The sequence below is a fragment of the Mastacembelus armatus genome, chromosome 18, assembly GCF_900324485.2.
Source record: "Mastacembelus armatus chromosome 18, fMasArm1.2, whole genome shotgun sequence".
Taxonomy (NCBI): Eukaryota; Metazoa; Chordata; class Actinopteri; order Synbranchiformes; family Mastacembelidae; genus Mastacembelus; species Mastacembelus armatus.
This window is the reverse complement of record NC_046650.1, coordinates 6,137,008-6,154,385: the sequence shown is the minus strand read 5'-3', so window position 1 is coordinate 6,154,385 and position 17,378 is coordinate 6,137,008. Positions and strand designations below refer to the sequence as shown.

The 17,378-nt window shown below is 43.7% G+C and overlaps 1 protein-coding gene across 5 annotated transcripts in view; it reads right to left on the bottom strand.

The window, feature by feature from the left end:
- The window catches only part of kdm6ba (lysine (K)-specific demethylase 6B, a), an 84,992-nt gene that overhangs the window by 26,794 nt on the left and 40,820 nt on the right, over positions 1 to 17,378 (bottom strand). The window lies entirely within an intron of this gene.

The window sequence follows — 17,378 nt, the reverse complement described above, 5'->3', positions numbered from 1 at the left end:
TCAGCACTTTAGCGGAGGGTTAAAAGATCACAAAGACAACCGAAGCTAATTTTTTATTTTCTTCGCTCGTTTCATCATGCACATGTGACGTTTGCTGTCTGTGGTCATGATGTTTTCAATGTGTCTTGTGGTGTGGTGTATGAAACCGCAGTGTCTGTGTGTCAGCCAAAATGCACAGGAGGGCCTGGACCAGCGCTGTGGCCAAATGTGTGTGTTCCTCATGTGCCTCCTGTTCAGTGATTCACAGTGTCAGCGCTGGGCCACATGACTAAGAACAGGTGGCACACTGGTGTACTTCTCCACCCCCTAACACACACACACACACACACACACACACACACACACACACACACACACACACACACACCCTAAGAACACACAGCACCTGTGATGTGTTCAAACACTAACGCAGGCAATGTTAAACACAAAGACAGTCTTTCACTTGTATAGAGTCACAGACATACACAGAATAAACCCTTTTAATGGTTTAATAGTTGGATTTGACACTAGCGTCAATGTGAATGTCACCATCTTTTACCTCCACATAACCATCAGCTTGTTCTCTTCCCTCTTCTCTCATTCTGTAACATCTCTGTCACCTTTAACCGACAGACACACAGGCCCTGTGTCCATTTTGCTTTCATTTGGACGGCACAGACTGTACTAAAATGCTGGCATGGAAACCTGGTCAGTGAGTGGCCATGCCGGGCCTCTTGCTCTTTCATTTCTCTCACCTTTCTGCTCTCCTTCTCCTACTCCCTTCCTCTCCTGTCTTTCTTTTTGCTCAGATACAGCAGAATAAAACACACCCACACGGTGCCTTTCATATGTTTCTCTAGTGAGTAAGTGCACACACAACCAATGCAATAAAGACACCCTACAGCCAGTTGTGTGTGTGTGACAGTTGTGTCAATACAAGGCAGAAATAGCAGGCTCAGCCTTCACTGATCTTGTAGCCTGGTGGTTATGGCCTCTAACCTTTGAACTATAGGCCAAAGGTGACACCCCCTGAAGGGCCACAGCTGGCCACACTGGAAAGGTGGACCTGCTGTGTGCATATGGAGATGGGCGAGAAAGCATGTGAATGCATTTAAGTAGGGGCACAAGTGTGTGTGTGTGTGTGTGTGTGTGTGTGTGTGTGTGTTGGAGACTGAATTGTCGCAAGGTTAGAATATATTATTTGATGACAGTGAATAAATGTCACAGGCTCTGACATAATCATTTGACTTTGACTGATATCAGAACTGAGGGGAGATAAGGGGGTTGGTTCTCAGCAAGATAAAGGGAGTGAAAGAGAGAGCTAGATCAGAGGGAGGAAAGGAGTGAGTGTGACAAGACAGAAAAGAACATTACAAAAAAGATAATCAACTACACTTTAACTTATTGCCTACAGAGCAGCCTACAGCCACTCGTCTGTACTGAAGTAGGCAAGGACTCAAGAAGATCAAGGTCATGGAGAGAGACTGTAGAAGACATAATGAAGGCCAAAGTGAGAAACAGAAATATACAGAAAGTAGTGCTTATCTTTTGTCTGTAAAGGTTAACCAGTGGGAGCATCTCCCTCTGACATTAAATAGCACAGAAACAGCAGAAACAGGCAGATGGGTGGAGCAACAGAGAGAAAGAGAAGGCTATGAGTCAGACAAAAGATTAAAAAAAAAAACATGAGAGAGCGTGAGAGATAAGAAGAGTGAAAACAGAACATAACTGGTTTGGCACAGACTGACCGAAGAAAGGGAACAAAATGAGAATATAGTATTTATATTGTGCAGAGTGCACTAACTCGACATTCAGATCAAAAACAACAGTGTACCTTCACTTATTTGACTGGGCCATGCATGGAGAGCTGCTGCATGTAACCTCATTGCACTGCAGCATATCATGAGCAAGGCTTCATTTTTTTGCTGAGTGTCCCTGCACTCCTATTTTTAGACCGAGACCTGGTATGATCACATTGATTTTTAAGTAGCTCTGTCAGAGCACAGCCTTACTGCTCTTTTTTCACTCCTACTAAATATCCCAGAGCACACCTGGATGTGCATTGTTGTCAACATGGTCCTCTGCTGGAATCTACTTAAAAGTGATGGTTCATGTGATATAACCATTTGGCTGGTGTCGCATTCCTAAAGATTCAGTAGAAGATTCAGGGACAAGCACCACATTTCCATGACATGTGCATAGATACCAGGGAAATTATACAACCTGAAGTCCACAAACATCAGGTTCACAGCATAAAAGATAAAACCACTATAGTCATCAGGGTCACTGAGTCAACACACCATCGTATCTTAGAAAAGCTATAGAAACAACAAATCATCTAAAGGCTACACACCTAGTGTTTACCCTCAAAAAGGAATACACATATATACTGAGAAAACACACAGACTGATCAGCCACAACATTAAAACCACCTGTCCAGTGCTGTGGACTGTGCCCCTCATGCCACCAAAACCCCTGTGGTATCTGGCACCAAGATGTTAGCAGCTGACCCTGTAAGTCTTAAAGCTGTGTTCTTGGATTTGACTTGTTTTACCAACATATCACATCTCTTCTCCACTGTGTTTTAACACATCTATGATAGTTTTTCAGCAGTTTGTGCTACAGTAGCTTTTCTGCTCCCATAGTGCACCTTGGTTAGCTCCCACCCTTTTGTCCTTCTTTGGACCACTTTAGGTAGGTACTGAACACTGCATACTAGAAACATCCCACAAGACCAGCCATTTTAAGCATGCTCTGTCTAACCATCACAATTTGGCCCCTTAAAGTTGCTCAGATCCTACCCCATTTTCCACATCAACTTCAAGAAGGGACTGTTCACTTGTTGCCTAATATATCCCACCCCCTGACAGCTGCTATTGTAACAAGATAATCAATGTAATTCACTTCACAGGCCACTGATTTTAAAGTCAGGGTGGATCGGTGTTTGCAAAACATATATTAACATGTTGTACATATGCAATTAACCACACACATCTCAGCATATGCAAGCCTGCATGGCGTGAGTACAATATCCATGCTTGAGCTGCCCCTGCCCTTACTCACTGGTGATTCAGTAAATCTCTTCATGTTAGGGCAACAGGCATCGTACCTGCACGTGCACACACACACACACACACACACACACACACTAAATAGCAGGTTGCTACATGAGTTGTGATGAATGACAGGGTTTTCTTCACTGGTGTCTCTGTTTATATTTGCTGTCTGCCTGTGACTCTTTGTGCTGTGACTGATGTGCTTGCTAAGGTGAGTTTAAAGGCAGTCACTCAGGGCAGGTTAAATCCTTAAATGAACCTTTTGCACAGTTACCTTCACGGGGTGGATGCTGTAATGCGAGGGCTAATCAGCATGCACACATCAAAAGAAGTAGTCATCAGTCAGTACAGCTTTGTGAGCAAATTCAGATCTGAATCTGTGTGTTTGTGTGTGTGATCAGGATGTGGGCAGATACGGACATTTGGGAGAAGGTACTATTCTTCAAGTTGTTTGAAGACGGGGGAGTGGCCGTGTGAAACCTGTCGGGCACATGTTTTTATCCACTCTACATGTCTCTTTCAATCCTCCAAACTGAAAGAGTTATTAAGACCTCTGTCTTTTCATCACATCTGTTACTATTTAAAAGCTACAGGGCGAAGACATCAAATGTCATGCCACTCTAGGCCATTAAAGTAGATTTAAACTGGGTGGAGAACGTATTATTTTTGTGTGCATGTATGAGAGGCTGTTTAGTGCCTCATTGCCTGTAAACATGCATGTGTTTGTGAGGCCTGAGCTGGCAGAGCTACACACAGTGAGGAGGAGTGTCAGGTTGAATGTGGTCGTGGGCTTTTTGGCTCAGTGAACTCCTGCCATACGGCTTCAGCAAAAGGTCATGGTCAAAACCAAGCCTGGCTCAGAAACTATCACACCCACACCCACTCCTACACAGACATGCTAGAAACGGATGGATAAATGAAGTGACAGACAAGACAGACAGACTGACTTCCTCTTTGGGGACAAGCAGGAAAATGACACCCACAGAGAGAAGGAGGGGGGGGTGACAGACAGACGCACAGACCAGAACCACACCACACACACTGGTACTGTCTGAAAAACCAGCAGCACTGAGCCCACAACCAGACTAATAGGAAGACGTAGAGACAGTCAGAGAGAAGACAAGAAGAACAGTTGGTAATAAATTGTGTCTAGACAGACGCTAATGAAAGCAGCCTGGCTATGGCAGCTGCCAAAATCAAGACCTGTGAACAGAATAATTATGTGTGTGTATGTGTGTGAGAGATGTCTGAGCAAGCACATGTAAATGTGTTTAATGAAAATAATCCTTTTAACACTTTATTTCACTCTATTTTCACCCTCACTATCCCTTCTCTCTCTCACACACACACACACTAACCACAGCAGAGCGGCCGAGCTGAGCGAGTCCCTCACAGCTGTACAGAGCACTCAGAGCCACAGCAGCCAGTGCTGCTGCAGTCTTATGACTTCAACCCACCAAAATAAAACAGTTTTGTCTTCAAACCCCGACACCTTGACTATTCACTCCATCCTTTAAATCAGGGGTAACCCTCAGCAAACCTTTACTCTATGGATGTTCCAAATTCTTGTCATTACATTGCCATTACTAAACTATGTTTTGACTGCCAAACAATCACTAGAAAAAGTACTAGACTAAAATGGTGGGATCACGACTTTCTGACAGCTAATGGTTCACTGGTCACACTGAAATACCAAACAGACCTGAAAAGACACTGGTTGTGCAGGTCAGTCAGGCTTTAAACAAGCAAGTCCTCAGCAACACAACACAAACCTCCAAGCAGTAAAGACTGTGTTTAACTGGTAGCTTTAAAACAAACAAAAACAAAACAAAAAAAAAAACAACACACACGTTAGAGTGAAGAAGAACAGGCAACAGGCATGCCTAAACTCGCTTCACACACACACACACACACACACACACACACACACACACACACACACACACACACACACACACACACACACACACACACACACACACACACACACACACACACACACAAGCAGTCTGAGAAATGTGGCCCAAGGCATCTCAGCAAAATAAACACTCAGGAAAAAGAAAAAGAAAAAAAATCAATCATGTTGTTAAAGGTGATAAGTGGTGACTCTAATAATGAGTCAAAGCAACATCACTTCTCCCATTAAAGAACTGAGTGGTGTGTGTGTGTGTGTGTGTGCAACAAGAAGAAGCAACAACAGGCGTTTATAAGGGAGATGTGTTTAAGGCTGTAGACATTAGCCCAGGATACACTCTTACTGTCGCTGGGGTCAAGAGCGTGTGTGCGTGTGTGTGTGTGTATTTGAGAGAGTTGGAGAGTGGTCAGACAAGCCCTGCCAAGCCCACATACCTGTGTGTAGGTGCTAACTGTACTATCTAGTTGCACAATGCCATTTAACTTAACCATCACATACCAAATAACTGACTCAGGCCTTTATAATCACACTTGTGAGTTTGCACCAAACCACCATGGTTTCAAAATTATTAAATACAAAAGCCTGAAAATGGAGTTTTGGAGTGAGGGCGTGTTTAACGCTGAAAGCGAGCTTGGTTATGGTATGTGAAAGAATAGCAGTGTGTGTATGTACATAGTGCATGTGTGTGTGTGCAAGTGGATGTGTTTGGCTGTATCTTCTGCATCTGCTCACAAAGACTTCTTTATCTGACTGTAGCACACGTGATCCCCACATGGTGGCTCATACCATCTTCACCGGACCCCACACACACAGTCAGAGTCACATATGTAATTGTACAATATGACAAGCACTCAATCACTTTCACTGGCAAGTAAACATACAGCCCAGTAATGTATACATACCAACCACCCCCCACCCTTCTCCTGCGCCTGCTCTGTGTTGTATGGAAAGTCTCTTCCTATTGGCTGCATTCAACGTATCACTGCATGAGTAAGAGAGGGAAGCTGCCTGACTCCCTGCAAGACACTGTGACCCCAGACTTCCTAACAGGCAGGTAGCAGGGTTGGCCATCTGTGGTGTGAGGCCGATATGATACACCTCACTTCATTGGCATGTCTCTCCTGTAGCTCTTCCATTTTATCATTTCAACGTGCCTGTCGCTTTCCTCAGCCTCCCAACAGGAAGTTGGATAAAACAATTCACTACAAGCATACGTGAGATATGACATTATCAAATTATCAAAAATCCATTTGCCTACATGCAGTTGAGGACAAGTCTCAAATAGCTTTAACTCACCAGAAAGCAGAGCGAGATTTCTATATACGTTCTCCTCTGCCATGTTTGCTGTGCTTAACTGTGGTGCACAACAAATAGTCTATATGCACAGTGACATAAAGTAGGTCTAATTTAGGAAGAATAAAAATAGCATAATGAAATCAAGTTTTTGGGTCAGCTACATTTCTCACTAAATGGAGAAACCTGTCCACAATGGGATAGTGAGAATAATCAAACAGGTTAGATTTTATCAATGCAAACATAATCAATGAATCCTGATTTCTTTCCAAAATCCATCCATTCACAGCTGCTCTACCGATGCACTTGTATCAAGCACACACAAACACACAAACACACACACACCAATCCTTATATAATCACATAGTGCACAAGAGCAACATGTTTATAGACTACACTGTTACTACAGTCAACAGACAGTGTGTGTGTGTGTATATCTGTGGGAGTATTAAGCCCCCCCTAGGTATCATGGTGGAAGTGCCATATGAAGAGAGTACCAGATGAAGTTAAGGAAGGTAAAAATAACTGAACTTATTTCTCAGGTAATTTACTGTGCCTTTCTAATCTACATAGAAAAGAAGTGTGACCTACTGAGCTTTAACGCTGCAGCCTTTCATCCACATTTGATTATACTGGACACCTCAGGAGAAACAAAGCAATTAATTTTCATTTCAACACTTTGCACTCCCTGGCTGATGGTAATGTTGTTCTACTGGTGATGCTAGCTCTGAATCTTACTCTATCTCTCCACTTTACATAAATCAGCTAAAAGCCTGAAATAAAAATGAAAAATTAAAGTGTGAAAAATGCTTGGAGTGGTGGAATTTTTGACGGGCCATGACCAACTCTCCTGAGTCTTATAAAATTGTGCCTTGACATCAACACAAGAGCTGCTTATGTCAGCAGAGTGCTGTTGTGTTTACGAGCACATTACTCCATTTCTGATGCATCTGATACGAGAATAATCCATTTTTATTCTCGATCAATATGAGCACTGTCATGTCAAAGACACAAAACCAAGTGTGCGTTTGGTTTGTGTGTTTCAGACACAGTATGAATATAAGATGCAGTGGGAGGGACTTGAGCGACCTTGTAGTGGGGCTGGATATCCACCATTCGCAAATCTGTCAGTGTCGCCATGGAAATACTCTGCCGAACATGCTGTAATCCTCATCCATAGGAATGCAAGTACGCACGCACGCACGCACACAAAGTATGATGCCTTTGATCCTTTTAAATCTTGTCCTGTATCTTTATTTGAGGTTTGTGCAGTATATATGCCTCTATGTATTTAAAATGTGTGTGTTCATCACCATGTATTGTCTGTGTGTGTGTAAATGTGTGTCCTTGACCAGCTGAACAGGGCAGAGGAAATGAGGTGGAACTCAATCTGCTCCACACCTGTCTGTCTGTCTCTGGAGGGAGGAGCCTAGGGTCTCAAAAACACACACACACACACACACACACACACACACACACACACACACACACACACACACACACACACACACACACACCTTCATAATGGCACTGTTCACAATCGGTATAAGCAGATAGATTATGCATGCAGCAGCCAGCTGAAGAGCTTGAATCTATTAACGTATGCACGAGACAGTTTCATGTTTGTATACACTCCACGAGAGAGGGGGAAACAGGAAAAGCAGAAAGCAACAGTGTGTGTGTGTGTGTGTGTGTGTGTGTGTGAGAGAGACAGGCAGGAAGACACACAGAGTGACACACATTAACACAACACATTAGAAAAACACAGAGGCAGAGAGAGGTAGGAAGGGAAGACTTCTTTAGGAGGAAGCAGACAGACGGAGGGAGAGAAGATGAAGAGATTGGGAATGACAGTGTGAGCAACACAAGGGCAGAGAGAGAGAGAGAGCAAGAGAGCGAGACAGAGAGAGAGGGACAGAGCGAGACAGAGAGAGAGAGCACGAGAGAGAGAGCGACAGAGAGAAGGACATAGAGAGATAGGGAGATTACATTGGTATTGTGAGGGGGGGGTTAGGGTGTCACTCTGGGACGCCAGAACCCAGTGACATGACACAGATGCACTGTGCTACTGTGCAGAGGGGCAGTGGGGGAGGGGAGGAGCTATGGAGCTACAGAGGAGGAGAAGACGAGGGGGATGGGTGTGTGTGAGAGCATGAGAGCACACCACTGCCTCCCTGCTGTTTCAACACTGCTCTGTAGAGAAGATAATGGCAGGCAGGGTTTTTTTTAAGGAGCCACATGTAACATCAACTCATCATACAGAGCATTATTATAATTGGTGCACAGCTGGCACAAAAGGCTGCTGGGGTTTTTAACAGATTCAAAGAGATCTGATCTTGTCACCCCTGTTCCGACCTCTCCTCAGAGCTCAGTTTTTGTTGTTTTTTTTTTTTTTTAAGATTCTGGTCTGGCCTCTTGCTAATTGCTGGTCTACAGAAAAGGTTATTGCTGCTGTTGCTAAATCCTGGTATGACAGCAGCCCAAATGACACTTTCAGCATCTGTGCAGCTGCACGTGTCTGGAACAATCTCCTTATGTGTGCAGGCTGTATGTGCCTTGCACGCACATCAACGGCAAAAGTAGGGAGACACCCAAATATGTCTACCTATGTATGTGCATGTTACAGGTCTGGCTTTCTCACTTATACTGCCTGATTTATTGCCGCAGTCTGTACTTCTGAAACATTAGATTTTATTATTAGTCGATGTGAATGGAACCATCTCACAAGCTCGAAGCTCGGACAAATTTCCTGTGCTGCTCTAAAACAAAACAGAAAGAGGGTGCTGTACAAGTAGAAATCCAGCTCGATCTCGAGAGCATGGTAGAGAAAGGAGTCGAAAAACTAGCCTCCAACATGTTTATCATCTTCTGGAAAGCTTATGTAACTGGAAATATACCTGGGAGGAAAGGTGTGGCAGAAGTAACGTCTTTTTGGCAGGAAACAACGTGATATATGGAACTTGTAGTGTTAATGATAGTGATTGGTAAAAGCTGCTCATCATCTCCACTATTACTCACTGGTTTATAGTAATTATGTTAACATATCACAATTTGACAACGATGCTTAAAAAAAAAAAAAAAAAAGCTACAGCCATTTTAATGCTAATGCACACATTGTGGCATATAGAAATCATATATAGCTCTTGTCAGCTCGATGACACAAACACCCACGCACATGATTTTATTTCCAAGTCACCTGCTGAGGACCTTAAAGCAGTAGAACGTGCTTCCACCCACTCAGACAATCACTAGTATTTCTTTTCACTACAGAATGCCAAACATTACCATACATTCACGCAGGCGCACTATCAATCTGCCAGCATTTAACAGCAGAGCCCTCCATCCATCCATCTACCCCCCCCCACATTCATCTCCTGCCCTGTCTCCCTCCATTCGCACCTGCCAGGCCTACAGCAAGGTCACACACCTCAATTACCCCGCGTATACACACACACACACACAAACTAATACACATGCACACAGATATGCACAGAGAGCAAGAGACGGAGCGTGATATGGAGGGAAGATGAGAAAGGAGGGGGCGAGAGCAGATTTTACGCTACCCTGAGCACTGGCTAGCATGCACCACTGTTTCTGACATGTTATTTATGATGTGCAATGTGCAGTTCCTGTCCTCTCTGCATGCTTCTTTATCCACCTCTTTGTGCATCTGCTACATAAGAATTACTCTGATAAATGCCTCTGTCAGCCAACCATATGAATAATAAACTGTGCACATAAAGACACAGGAATATTTAGTGGGTTAATGATTAAACAGAGAGGAAACACTTTTCATCAGAGGGGATACATTTTTAGTGTCATGTTTCAATATGCACAAAAATGTCATCCCAATTTTATTCCATCACTACGGCCTGCGGAAATGTAACTTGAGCATCTACTGAAAGACTTAATAATGACTTAACATTGCTAATAGCCTGGATGTCAGGCTTCAACATCGACACTACTGTGCATTACAAATAACACACCCTGAATCTCAATGCGGCTAATAGCCATATTAATGTACTAGCAGTGAATACGATCCTCCTGTTAGGGCTTTTTGTGTCTGACTGCTGTTCACTCATGCAGCCACAGGAGGCAGCCAGCTGTGTTTACACTGTGGGCTAATATAGCCGCCATATGGCACAAGAGTACAGGACACACATGCACACACGACTCCCGGAAACCACACACACACTGTCCAAACACCAGCCGGTGCACGATCAGCCTCGTGTCTAAAGCTCCGGTTTGATTGGAAACTTTGAATACAGGAGAAAGATTTGTGAGAGAATATTTTATAGCAGTGGGTGGTGGAAGGATGGAGGATTGTGGAAGGATGGAGGATTCCAGTTTGGGCTGCAGGAGTGGCTGAAAGGCTAGAACTGCTCCAATATATTGAAGCCACCTACACATATTGGCCTGTGGCCATCAGCTGATGAGTGTAGGAGTTTTTAATGTCTTTGCAATCTCCTCTTAATCTCTAAACTCCCAAAGCCACTTGAACGCATGGATCTGGGCTTTTAATGCCTCAGGAACATATCTGGGGTCACATATGTTCATTTTTGCAGAGCTTCTATGTTTCTGCAGAAAGAGTACGGTGGGAAGAAGAAGAAGAAACGTGCAGTGTTGACCATCTGACAGAGAGGAGATGAAGTACACACACTGAAGCTTGTAATTCTATACATCAGTGACAGAAATCCTGTGGGAGAGAGTCAGCCTGTCTCATGACCTCCACCACCCAGCCCCACCCAACACAGACGCGTGCGCACCAACACAAACACACACAATCTATACAACATTGTGTCAGCGTAGCACAGTGTAAGCGGCTTCCAGTGCTTCTAGACATCTAACACTAGTCAAACAAAGGGAAAAGAGAAAATCAATTACAACATCAACAACACCCCCTACCAAACACACACACACACACACACACACACACACACACACACACACACACATACTTCTCCCTCTTCTGTTCTGTGCAATCAAGGCCATCTGATCACAGCAAGTCTGTGACAGAAAGCAAAAGATGCCAAAAGTATCCAGGGTTTGTACAGGTGCATTTCTAGGTTGTGGCGGAGACAGATGTAAAGTAAAAGAAGAGAAAGGGGGAACAGAAGAAGTGAAGGAGGGATCAAAGACAGGAAAAAGGGGAGACAGAAAGGAGAGAAGGCTGTGAATGGACAGCGACTAACACTGGAGAGAGGGAAGGAGAGGGAGTGTGCAGACAGACCGGTGAGGGACAGAGGTCTCCTCGAGACAGATCATGTTACCAGTCTGAAGGCGAATACACTTACACACTCAGACCCATAAAGGTCACAGTGCACCCACCGACCCCCAGGCGTAGTCATGTCGAGAGACAGACGCTCTCTGTAAACACTCTTAAGACAGACACTGCTTTGACTTGTCACACTGGGTTTTCTACATACTCTGAATACACACCACTTTAACAATTGCACAACTGCACATAAAACAAAGGACTATAATCAGTTGCAATGGGAAATCACAATCAATCTGTTAAAATGAGGCTGTTAAAGACTCAAAGTTGAAAACTTCAAATGAATCTCACCAAAAAGAATGACTCCTGTGTGGCTCCGCTATCACCTGTGACTCACATATCGACAAGTGGAGCAAGAGACATTGGGTGACACACATGCGCACACAGAAAAGCCCAGTTATCACAGAAGTTACACAAGTGAGAGGGATCAGGGTTCAGTGTGGAACTGGGTTAAAGACACAGTCGATGTAACAGTAGCTTTTTTTACACAGAGATTGCAGCCGACTGTTGTTGTATTGACCTTTCTTCAAGACGGCTGTTTTGATTTACACTAAAGTCAAAAAAGCCAACACACTCTGTTCATGTGACCCTGGTAATACAGGCGTAACGGTTATTTTGATGTTTGATGTGGCACGTGGTGAAAAAAACAAAAACAATGCATACCAGTAAGGCTATCCATTCCCTTTAGCTCCTAATCGCCCTGATACACCTTGTTCTGTTTATACAGGACCTGGGCCAGACTTGACTCGGCAACAGTACAACATCGCATTGAGGCATTTTGGCAGGTCAACACTGACAGTTACTACACACCAACACCAAATTCATCAGCTGTTTTGTGTGTGTGTGTGTTAATGTAGAGGGGTTCACTATGCAATGTGTAGTTTTTCATCCATGATACCAGTCAGACACTTAACATATCACAGGACACAGGTAGATGACTACAAGATCTGATTTTGCTTTGTACTCTGATTAAGATAATAAGACAAAATCCTAATACTCTGAACATAGGCTACAAAGAAATTGTACAAACATAGTTTTTACCTGAAAATCATCCCAAAATAAAGATCTGGAAACATGATTACATTTCTTTACACAGTACGTGCAGCCCTGGAGGAAACAGACTATTAAGCAAGTAAAACCAGTGAGACAAGGCAGGACTGAACAGTGCTCCAGTGCAGCGTCAATTAAAGCCAAGCAAACACATACCTGCAAGCAAACCCAGCTCCCAGACAGAGCTATTCAAAGAGTCTTGCCTTTTTTTTCTTCATATGCTGCACACATATTCAGGTGCAAAACCTAGTCTGTGTCTGCTTTTGAGAGTATAAGAAACAAAGCTAGCAAGTACTCAGCTTAGCATAAATTCCCTTCCACTCAAATGCAGATACAAGTATAGAAAGCGACATGCACACAAAATGAAAAGCTGGGCAAGGCCACTTGATGAGAAAGACCACAAATAAACAAATGCAGAAAAAGGCAAGGCAGAACAACATAAGAGCAGAAACCTTCAAAGAGACTGCACATTTGCTGCATGCAATTACAGAGTGCAGTAAAGACACAGGGCCTGGGTCAATTGTCGTTTTTGTCAATCTGTGTTTGGGCACTTACACGTTGATTCTTGTGGTTTACATCGTAGGCATTCAAGCAGCTGCTTTTACCAAGTGCAACAGTAAGATAAGCTTCAGCACAGATATTACTAAGATTACATGCAACTAAAAACAAATACAAGTGTGCATCTTTAATGATGAAATCAAATACCTGACCTCATGGCCTCAGTCCTCTCCCAAACGCTTCTCTTCATTCCCTCTCCTTTCATCACCAGCTATAAAGAACTCTGTGCTTCATTACAGAGCTGGCACAATCCACAACCCTTCACACACATTATGCAAGACACGCTGTAAACACATCATCCTACTGCTGAACCTTGATAAAATCAGCCACGCCAGCCAGGACTTGTGCATGCAAACACACACACACACACACACACACACACACCTGTGTCACATAAATCATGTGTTTAGATGCATGTGGGTTTCCAGGTGTGTATGGTAAGGATGTGGTCTTCATTCAGCCTGCCAACCCCGTCTATACCTAGTAGTAGTAGTGTCACAGCCCATTCCTGACTGAGACAACTGGAAACCATTACCTTAAATCAACAATCCCCAGACCATCTCCATCACACAAAGAAGCCATGTGCACACTCAGCATACAGTCTCTGTGTGTCTCTGTGTGGTGTGTGAGTGCATTCAAAATGTTTCCGCATGGCTATTTTTCTTTCACTCTCCCAGACATCTCTTCATCTCCACTTCTGTTTTTTTCCTCTATTTCTCTCATTTTTCTTTTCTCATGTGCATCTCCCTCTGACTGCACAAGACTGACTCAGATACAGACCAACTTGAATAAATAAGGAAGTCAGGCTGGATCTGACCTTCAAGAGTGCCAAGCCTGTCTTTCATCATGCCTCTGACACACTCTTTGTCATACTCCATTATTCATATACAGCTACTTCTTTTGTCTATGATGGGTATTAACTCAGAGGGTAAAGCTAATCTGAGACCTTTGATCCTGGGTAACAGAATTAACCACCTAAGCTGTTTCCCTCTATGCCTTAAATGTCTGGATATAAAGCTATAGTGTGTTCATAGATACAGGACTAGACTAGACTATAAAGCCACCTAATTAAATTCAGCTACTGGATTCACGTATGTGTGTATGTACTGACATTAGCCACAGAGCTTTGGTCCTACAGGGACTAGGGCAGACTGGTTTTTATATCTCTGAATAACTGACTGCTGTGCAAGGAGAATATAGTTAGAACTTGCACCGATGCACATGCATTATTTAATACATCACATTGCACCTTGGAAATGCTTTGGAGACAGAATAAAGCCAGATGGTACCACCCACTACATATACACAGCTCAAGAATGCTTGTATCCCTCCAAACTAAATAAATAACGGACATTTGTGTAATGCCCCATTTAACACAAACTCACTGTCACTGTCCAACACAAATCCAAAATGCATCATTTTATACACAATACTTTCTTTAGTTGTAACTGACTAAATCTGTTCATAAATAAATGAAGTGCTATGTTGCACAAGGGCAGGGATCCAAGTTACTCTCTCTGATGAAAAACTAGAATGACCATCAGTATTTCCATCCAGAGATGAAAAAGACATTCAAATGAAAACATTTATGAACAATGACTTCGATTTTTACCTTTGAAACTCAAACCCATTTAACAGACAAAGATGTTGCACATCAATTCTTCTGCAGCTGTGAATTTACCCCATCTCCCACCAGAAAGTTTGAAACTGTGGCTGTGAACGGCGATGATGTGAATTAATAACATTCAATTAGAGTAACAGACATGTATTTACATGAGAGTGTCTCAAATTATGACTTTAACACGAGCTGTTATTAACCCAGCTGCAGCCCTTCTTTCCACAGACACAACCCAGCCACAGTGCCAGCCAGCCTCCCCTCACCTCCACCCCTGAACCTCCTCTCCTGCTTGTCTGCTCGTCTCCTTCTCCTCCCCCTTTTCAAACACAAGGCACCCACCCCTCCCCCGCTTGCTCTCTTCTTTCTGTCTCCCTATTTCTTCTCCAGGCAACACACTCAATCACCCTCACCCTATTCCTCCCACCCCTGCCATTTCAGCCTCCATTCCAATGAATGCACAATCTCCCCCCTTAAGCCGTGGGGGTGTGGGGTGGGGGTGCCCTGGGGCTGAGGAGGGGTAAAGGGGAGAACAGCACACACAAATCCAATCACAAAAACACACCCCCTCTCTCTCCCCGGCTCCTCTCTATCTCTGTTTGTGCACATCTGCAGAGGAACTACAGGACCGTGGTGGGTGACACACGGGGGTGGAAGGTTTGGGTGCTGTCCTAATAGCTCTCGGTGGAGGAAATGGCTTGTTGCTACACAGGCAGCTCCAGGATCAACTGTCATCACAGGCCACATCTCCATATTTTATCTGCATCGGCAAAACACGCATTTACTCACAGCTGGGCAGGGTCAACCCTCCCCCAACTAATGACTATGCAACACTGTAGCCCCCAGATAAAACGACAGCTATAATGGAAAGTAATGGAATCTCATCTCACCACATTATAGATGCTATTATACAATTACTTTTAACTAAAACGATGAGCCTCCTGCTTATGAACCTTACCACTGTATTAACTACACTGTACAACTGAATCCAATCCAATACATTCTGTGGCATCTATACTTTTTGTCTTCCTGACACACACACAGACACACACACAAGGGCTTAGATTATTCCTATTACCAAATAATGTTCGTCCATAAACCATGTGTTGTTCCAGGTATTATAACAGGTTTATATTCTACATCCTGACATCATTTAGTCTAGTGTATTATTTGTCTTTGTTGTCTGCAGTGAACTTACAACACACCATCAAAAATGAATCCAATTCTGCCATACGTGTTGTCTGCTACATAATCTACATACGTGATTATGTCTGCTACATAATCTCATATCATATTCTCCTGTAATACAACATGCTCTGTATTCAGCCTGGGAACAAGCAGCACAGTATAAACAGATTAGCGCAGCATTAGTGCTGGCTGTGTCCTGTATACAGTATTTCCTAATTGGGCAAGGCTATGTCAGATAGCAAGCATGAAGATATGATGAATTCCAGTCCAGAGCAGACGACCCTGGACTGACTGAACCATGCCTGACACTACTGCATAACTGCAGCTGGGCAGGAAGTGGTGGAGAAACAGAAAAAGAAGAGAAAAATGTTCAGACAACTGTCAGTGCAGAAGATGCTCTACTTCCACTTGTAATGAACTGATGAAAAAGAAGGAGGAGGAGGAGATTCCCATAGGAAACAGGAAGGGTGGGGATGGCAAATGGAATAGTAACTGTAATAGTAACTGCAAGTGTGTGTATGCGCATGTGCGGGCCGGGCGCTCACGTGTTGGTGTGTGTGTGGAGGAGTCCTGAAGGGATCAGTTTACAGTAGGACGCATGAAATTGCTTTCTAGGGAGGCATTTCTTCTAGGAATGCCTGTATTGGTTTGAACAAGGGGTGCACATACTGAAATAGAACAAGAGCTGACATACACACACCGGCACACAAACGTCTGTGCACGCAGCGTCACATACTGACACCAATAAGAGCTCCAGGGAGAAGCCGGCACAAATGTTAGTTTCTCACACACTTGCAGAGGGAGGAGCATGCGGAGCTGCGTGCGTGTGCACACACACACATTAGCTTTTCATATGTCAGAGATAAACACATTTGCAAAATGAGTCGTGACCACAGACAGACTTCTGATTAAAATAAGCTGAAAGCCCCCAGACCACTACACACTGTACAGAACAACACACACTGTGTATTTACTGAGCGCTCTGTGTTTGTGTGTGTGCGTTTAACTGTGTAAGAAGGTAATGGGAGCCGGCATCTGTGTGTGTGTGTGTGTGTGTGTGTGTGTGTGCAGAAGAGATATGCATTCACTGATTACTGCTTAGACAGCAAAGTCACAAGACCCATGTTCAATACAGTCACCTGCCTATTCCAGGATGGACAGATAAAGACAGAGGAGGCATACGAGCAGGGAAAAGGAGACCAGGAGGAGACAGAAAGAGAAATCTTTTGTGCAGACTGGCATTTATTTAAATCAGTGGTGACGGAGGGGGAAAGGGAATGGAGGAGAGGAAATGGAAAGAAAAAAGAAAGAAGAGACAAATAAGTAAAAATGACTAACTTTTGTATTTTTTTCCTGCATCAATGAGCCAGCTGGCTGTGGGGCCATCAGGGGCATTTAAATCAAGCTGCTCTCACATGAACCACTGGTTTTAAACTCATGTGTTGGGAC